Below are 7,672 nucleotides of genomic sequence, written 5' to 3'. Positions count from 1 at the left end.
ATATTGCATTTCATGCTGCCATGCCCCAAACAACGGCACATGTCTGCAGTCAGGGAAACCCCTGGAACTCACCTGCCTGCAGGCATGTGCCCAGGTCAGGGCAAAGCAGTGTGAAACATGCCCCAGGAATACCCTGCAGGGGGGTTTCCAGAGTACGTCTGCAGGCATGGAGCAAGGAATGCATGAGGTGTAACTGGGTTGGAACCAAGCATCCAAAGCCATTTTCCTGAAGGATTGGCCTCTGAAGCCAATCAATCAGAGCAGCTGTGCCAAAACACATCCTGGCACAGCTGCTTCTGCCACAAAATCAAATTCTGTTTGTTGCCAAGGTATCACCAGGAACCTTGCTTCTCTCAGGATTTAAATTTATTTTATATTCCGTGTGAACTGCAACCCATTCATTGAATTATTGTGTCTTTCAGTACTCACTACATTGTCATGTAGGTGACAATTCTTTGTTTCCTTCCCTTAATCTTTTTTTTTTTTTTTTAACTCGCTATTCACATGGTAATTCAATCAGGCTGTAATTTTCTGTCAGCCTGTATTCCTGTAATCCCCAACTGAGCAGTGTCTTTAAGCCTGTGCATATGTTCAAACATGTTAACTTCTGTGGGTCAGTTTCACATGCTTTACTTAGACAATCACTTAAACAACTGGTTGACTTTGGCCCTTAAAAATAATTGTTGACAGTTTCCAAAAGGAATCCTACATTAAAGTAGTATTCTTTATATGACTAAAACATTTTCAGCAGTATTATATTCTGAAAGAACTTAAAAGTTAATTACAATAAAGTCAGTATGGTATTTAAACTGGATTTCTTAAAGGAACGCTGTCAACTTGAAATGTACTGAATTTCCAAATACAATCTAAAAGTAGTTTCTCCATACTATACGTACCTGTAGTTCTCACTGCCAATTTTTGTGTTACATTTTCTTGTTTTTAATTTTTTTCTCTCTCCCTGATGATATCTGAAAGATTCAAACAACTAACACAGTATAACTGACTGAAATTTTGACTAACATAGGAGACAACCACAAAAGCTGATTCTACCAAAAATATTGAAAATTGTATTCTTAATGGAAGAATACATTCTTGTGAATACAACACACCTTTATTAGTATTGAAACTCATGCCTTCCTGAGAGTTGGATTTATTATTAATTCAGAAGATAATAATAAAACATGAACTGCAGCTTTTTGAATATGCTGTATCTAAAGGTACCTGTCCTAACTTACCAGGTTTCCCCCACCAAAAAGCATTCCTTACTCCCCAACTTATTTGTAACATTAAGGACCCTGGCACTTGTTACATTTAAGATAAGATTAACATGTTAAGTGTTCCTTAAATAGTAACTCAGCCACGTGTTCAAGTTAATTTATGGAGTGGCAATACAGCAAATGAACCACAAAAGTATCCCCCTATAATGTGTGATATCTTTGTGGCTCATTTTTATCATGCCTTAAACTGAATGCATAGCAGTTTGGGGCTGATCCATGACAGATCCTGATGCTCAGCTAATGGGACAGCTTCAGTGTCTGGGCCACACATGTTGCTTATCAAACTCCACTGAAGGCAGAACCAGTTCCTGGAAGTCTCATCTCTGCTTCATCACTGGAGGCAGATTATGGAGGAGGGATGGAGGGGAGCGCTGTGGGCCCAATGTCAGGGAGTGTCTCCCTGATCTGGGGCTCTCTGCTTCCCAGATCTTTAAAAAATGTCTGTCTATATCTGGTTGTCTGGTATCTCTGGTGCGTGGGGTCTCAGGATCAGAGTGAGGTTCCCAGATCCTGAGGTCCCAGTGGACTGGAGATGTCAGCTGTACACATGGTTTATCAAGGTCCTAGTGCAATGGGGACCCTGGCATTGAGGAAAGGCTCCCCAGTCTTGAGGTCTCCATGTGCCAGGGCCTATAAAAACCACTGGGTAGCCCAGCTGGGCTGCACACAGTTTTTACACATCGCAAAAGATAGAGACCCCCAGGTTCAGGGAGTGATGGCCTCTGATCATGGGGTCTGCATGCACCACAATGTATAAAAACCCCACAGGGCTTAACATCCCCAGTGTGGGGGAAGTCCTTTGGCTCCCCACAAGGAGAGCCTCCAATTCTCTTCACCTGAGCTTCCAAACATGGGGGTTTTGACAATCAGCTGATTGTTCGTGCAGCAGGGACCATGCTGGGGCTGGTTCGAGACCCTGGTTCAGTTCTTGTACTCAGCCATGTCAAGAATTTAACTTTCAGTTTGCTGGTGCAGGGTTTCCATGCACCTGCAAGTAGGGTGCAATTGGGATCCAATTCCTGATCCTAAAATCATGGGTCCTGCCATGTCTGGAATGGCAAGCGGCATGATTATTGGGATCACAGATCAGATCCCATTGCACTTTTAAATGAGCACCTGCCAGTGGTCTAAGAAGCTGTTCCTGTACCAGTAGTAGCTGCTAAAAAGACTTTATTTCTTAATTGGATGTACTTTCCAAATGGAACTATTTAAAAGAGCAACTGATTCAGAGAGATCCTATGGCCTGCAGTAGGCAGGAAAGCTTACACACAGAGTACAGTGGACTCCTCTGGCCTTTTGACCCATGAATCTATGATGTTATCAGCTTAAAGAAACTCATACAGCAATGTAAATTTATTTACTTCCAGTGTGGAAAGTAATTCCTGAGGCTAAGAAAACAAAACGTTAAAAGATACTATTTTCTCTCTCTCTCACATTTTCTTATTCTGCAAATTGTATGTGTGTGTGCTCGCGCTCTCCCTCTCCCGACCCCCCGTGCATTACATATTGTTCACACGTGAAAAAATATAAAATAACAGTTATAAAATAACAAACCTGTACCTGAAGAGGTAGAAACTTTAAATGGCATTAGGTTAATATAACTCCTTTAATGAGGAGTGGAAGGTAGGCTAGGGTGACACCTTAGGGCATTTTTACACATGCTCTGGGGGTGGAGGGTGACACTTTAATTAGAGCAGCTCTTGGAAACGCATTGAAGCAGAGCAGCTCTTGGAACCCCTCTAATTAAAGCATCACTGTATCTCTTGTATCAGTATCTCTGCACTTCAAAATGGCAATGGGGATGCTTGAACTAAGTTCAAGCATCCCCATTGCCCTTTTGAAGCATGGGAATGATGATACACGAGACATGGGAGGCTGCTGTAGCACAGTAATGACCATGTTCCAGCAGACTCGATTAATTGAGTCTGCTCTGACCTGCTGTAATTACACTTGTATCAGAGCAACCTCCATGCTCAAATACAGGCCCCCATAGAGACTAACTCGCAGGTTGCTGCCTTCAAAAGCTCAGGGCTCCCTGAAACAGTTAGTCTCTATGGATGCCTGTACACAAATGTGGAGGCTGCTCTGTCAGTGTAATCACAGCACATCAGAGCAGACTTAATAAATTGAGTCTGCTGGAAGATGATAATTACTGTGCTACAGCAACCTCCCATGTCTCGTGTATCATCGTTCCCACACTTCAAAATGGCAGTGGGAGCACTTAGGATTTTAAGAGTTACTTGTTTGGCAGTGGAGATGTTGAAGATATCCCATATTTAGCAACCTTCTGTTGGGTGATCTGTAAAATTGTTTTGATATTATTTCAATTATCTCTCAACTAGAAAAAAAATCTTATATGACTGTTGCCTGGTGAGGAGGAAAAAGTTACAGTAAAGAGAGAGGGATAGGGGAAGGAAGGTAGTAGTCAGTATGTCAAGTGTGGTTGGACAATTGAAAGCAAACGTATATATCTTTATATGGACTGGTTTTGTAAAGAAAGAGAAAAGTAGCTTGGCTGTATGTTGTCCAAGAAGATAAGAAATGTGGCATATAAATGCTTCAATTTTTATTTATTTTGTTTTTCTTGGAAGCAGAAAAAAAGATGTAGAATGTAGTACCATGTAGAAATCTTATTTATGCTGCTTTGGTATAAAATTTGCCCACATTGCTACAGTGACTTTTAACAGTTGAATGCATATCTGCTTTTGAGGGGGTTGTTAATTTTCATCTGGTTCAGGCTAGAAGATTAATTGGTCCATTTTGTTTACATTTCAGAACAGTCAAGCATCAAATATCACAACTGATGTGTGAATTCAAGACTCTGCTAAACTCTCCTCCCTTTTAAGCCTTGACTCAAACTAAGATGGAAAACTGACAAACGGGGTAAGCTCTTCCTTCTTTTTATATATGGTTTTTCCCTGATTAGTCTCTTAATTTGTTCTTTCAGATGCTTTTCTGTAGCTCTGCACGTTTTAGACAAACAACCATAAAATCAATTGACTCCATAATTAGGGACCTTATTAATGGAGATGAAGCTAGCCTGGTGACTTGCTATATTTTGGTTGTCTAAGTATTTATACTTGGTGCCTTCCTGGTGGATCCAAGATTTAAAAAGTGGGGTTCAAGAGCAAGAACTGGTACTGTAGGGGTAGCTGCACACCTGTACTCCCAACCTCTTCCCCCACACCAGGATGGGCAGACCACACTGCAGGAGCATCAGCAGGGACTTTTTTTAGTGTTCAAATCAGGTAAAAATTTCCCCCTTTCTCTCAGCCTTCCCTCCTCACTGTGCTTAGCAGCATGACCCCTTCCCACCCATTCCCTCCCAACCCACTTGTCCGCAGCTGACCTGGGGTGGGGAGATCCCCAGAGCCCTTCCTACTTGCATCTTTGGACCCACCTGCTGTTGCCACTGTCCTGGCCACTCCTGCCCCAGTGCAGCAGGGATTGTAGGAGGTTGCACAGAGAGCTAGGCTTGGTCAGGATCAATGACAGTGTTGGGCATATTCCTCTTCCCTGAGCATGCTTTCGGGCTGGCAAGGAACACCTGTGGGGACTGGACAAAGAGGAGGAATCCACTTGCTGCCATTGTTTCTGCTGTCATCAGCTGAGCCTGGCTCCCTGCATAACTCAGCTGGAGTGGGTCAGAAGCAGCTCTGGAGCTCCCTCTGCCCTGGGTCTGCAAGGAACAGCAGCAGCGGGTGGGGAAGCAGGGAAGTGGAGGAGAGGGGACATTCTGCTGAACACAGAGCAGCAGGTGGGGAGGTGGCAGTGGCATTCGTACCTGCTTCAGGGACTTAAAAAAAAATCCCCAGCTGTGGCTCTCATAGCATGGCCTGAAAGAGGGGTGTGACCATGCCACTAAACCCATTCTGGGTCTGCCTCTGCTTAGTGCTTGTCTCTGTAGATGTCTTGCAAGTGTTGGGTAGAGCCCTAACAGGCTGGATGTACTATGGCTATGGAGCCAGATTAAGAAACTAGAGAGAGAGAGGATTGGCTTGGCCAGGAGTCTAAAGGAAAAGATCAGAGCAGAAAAGGGAGTGCAGGAAAAGCATGGGGGGAGGAGGGTGTAAGGCTGAGGTATCATGGTGAAAACATTGCAGTGGCCTAAAGGAGCTCTGTATGTGAAGGAGCTTCTTGCTTCACAGATTTTTTCCAGTGAAGGCCGCAGACAAACAACACTTATAGACCTCATATATCTGTAGAAGATAAATAGGCCTTTAACAACTCTACCCTATTCGGAACAAATGGTTTGATGGTAAAATGCAGCTTAACTTGATTTAATCTAACATATTTCCTCTTTTTCAATTGCAAAAATTGTCCCAATTTCCCTACCCTGCAAAAACTTGGTATCAACTTTAGCAGAGGTGACAGAATTATTTCAGAGTGCGTACTGCTCACCATACCAATCCAGATGCATTATGTCAAAAGATGAGGCAAAGGAAGAAAAACTAGATTGCCCAGTAGTAATTTAATGGAGGCAGCAGAATTAAGAAAGATTGCCATGTAACTATGTTGATAATGCAGACAGTAGAGAGAGAAACTATTTTTAAAAAATTATTCTTGGAACATTTGCTGGTAGTCCACTGAAGTAATTTTGCAATACACCTGTCTGCACATGCTTTTAGTTCACCTATGTATAACGAATCCCTAAGAAACAAAGGACTTTTAATTGTGCTTACATATATTTAATTATATTAGACTTGTAGGTGGGAACACATCAAAATTGGCTATGTGTCATGCTTTATTTCAGCACTGTTAGAGATTTCTTCAAGTCTACAGTAAGCTTAATTTATGAAAGGCACTCATATTCATCTCTCGGGCATTCTTTAGATGAGTGATGATTGGTAATTATTTTTTTCTCCTTTATTGAACAAGGTCTAATATATTATCTCAAAGTAATTGAAAAAGTAACTTTCTATTAATGGGCATATTACTGTCCATTTTTAATGCTAATTTGTTCTCTTTAACAAATGGTACTGCCAGCAGATGCAATTATATTGCATTTTAGTAAATTTGAATGAAAAGAAAATATAACTGCTATCGGTAGTTTTTCTGAAACTGCCAAAATTCATCCTTGATTAACAGTCTTAAAAATAAAACTTATGAGACTAGAGGACTTGGAACTAAGTCCTTTACCACTGACTTATGTCAGTTCATCTCTCCTTGACTCAGTTTACCCTTCTATAAAACAAGTCTTACTTACTGCAAGATTTAATATTTATGCAATATTTTTCAAATTTTCAAATAAATGTAACATAGCATTTCTATGTAACAGAACAATATGTCTTGGAATAGAATTTTAATAATTGCTTGTAAGTTTTTGATGACAGTTATAGTACAATTTGGCATTTAAACTTCTTTTCCTGTTTCTCTGGGGTGAGGATGGGCAGGCAGTACAGGTAGTAGCAGGTACAGTTATGGAGGTTGCCAGACACTTCCCATAAGATCTTGTTTTCAGTTTCATATTTTACTTCCATTCTTTAATGCAGACTTGGAATTTGGCAATGTCAGAAAGGGTGGTTTGATCAAATCTCAGGATTGTATCCTAAATATACATGTGGTAACAGGCACCTTTTTTGTTTTCTCTGTAGAAATGCACTCATATTTGGCCAAATTTTGCATGTTTGAAAATGTCTATCTAGACATTAGCAGTTTCAGTAAAGTTTGGCATAGATAGCCTGGAGAGACAGGCAGATTAGTGGCTTGATGTAATGAGGGTGGCAGTGGGTATCAGAGATAGAAACTGGTTGGGTATCATGGATGGGAAATAGTTGCTGAGACAAGATTAAGAAATTATCTGTAGATGAAAAATAAACTGAGGAGAATAGAAGGGAAACTGGATGGTACAGTTGCTGAACAAGCTCAATAAAGTATTGATATTAATGCATTCTAAAACATGTTAATTAATTCATGGGTTTAACACATAAAGGTTGTATTGTAATTTAAATCCTTATCAATCTGTGTTGATTAGATAGACCTCGTATTATTGGAGCTTGTACTAAGCTTCTCTCTTTCACATCAACAACTTTGTATTAGGATTGTGCGAAGCTTCGGTTGGTGATTTGATTTGGAGAAGATATGGCCCGATTTGGCAGCCGAATCTCCAAATCTGAATTGAGTTGGGAGACCAATAAAAAGGTCCAAATCAATCTGAAGCCTCTGAATCTATTTGGAAAAGATTCAGAGGAGATTTGGAGATTTGGGCAGTCCCTGCTCACCCCCACAGGGAGCTGGACCTGGACTTCATGCTGGTAAGTAGGGGGTGGGGGGAGGGACCATGGGGGGATCCCTACCAGGCCCCGTCCCCTGCCTGCTCCCATAGCTCTCCTGAGTGCCCACCGATCCCCGCCTGCTCTCCCAGTCACATCACTGGCTGGCACCTCCAGCCCCAC

The 7,672-nt window shown here is 41.7% G+C and overlaps 1 protein-coding gene across 1 annotated transcript in view; it reads left to right on the top strand.

The window, feature by feature from the left end:
• Positions 1 to 7,672, top strand: part of DLGAP1 (DLG associated protein 1) — a 719,594-nt gene that overhangs the window by 258,411 nt on the left and 453,511 nt on the right. The window contains exon 3 of the mRNA XM_025210860.1: positions 4,053 to 4,160. The gene's annotated coding sequence lies outside the window, so the exon portion shown is untranslated. The remainder of the gene's footprint in view (positions 1 to 4,052; positions 4,161 to 7,672) is intronic.

This window comes from Alligator sinensis, unplaced genomic scaffold, assembly GCF_000455745.1.
Source record: "Alligator sinensis unplaced genomic scaffold, ASM45574v1 scaffold168_1, whole genome shotgun sequence".
Classification (NCBI taxonomy): Eukaryota; Metazoa; Chordata; order Crocodylia; family Alligatoridae; genus Alligator; species Alligator sinensis.
Note: the sequence above shows the minus strand (reverse complement) of the source record. Positions and strands in the feature narration are given on the sequence as shown.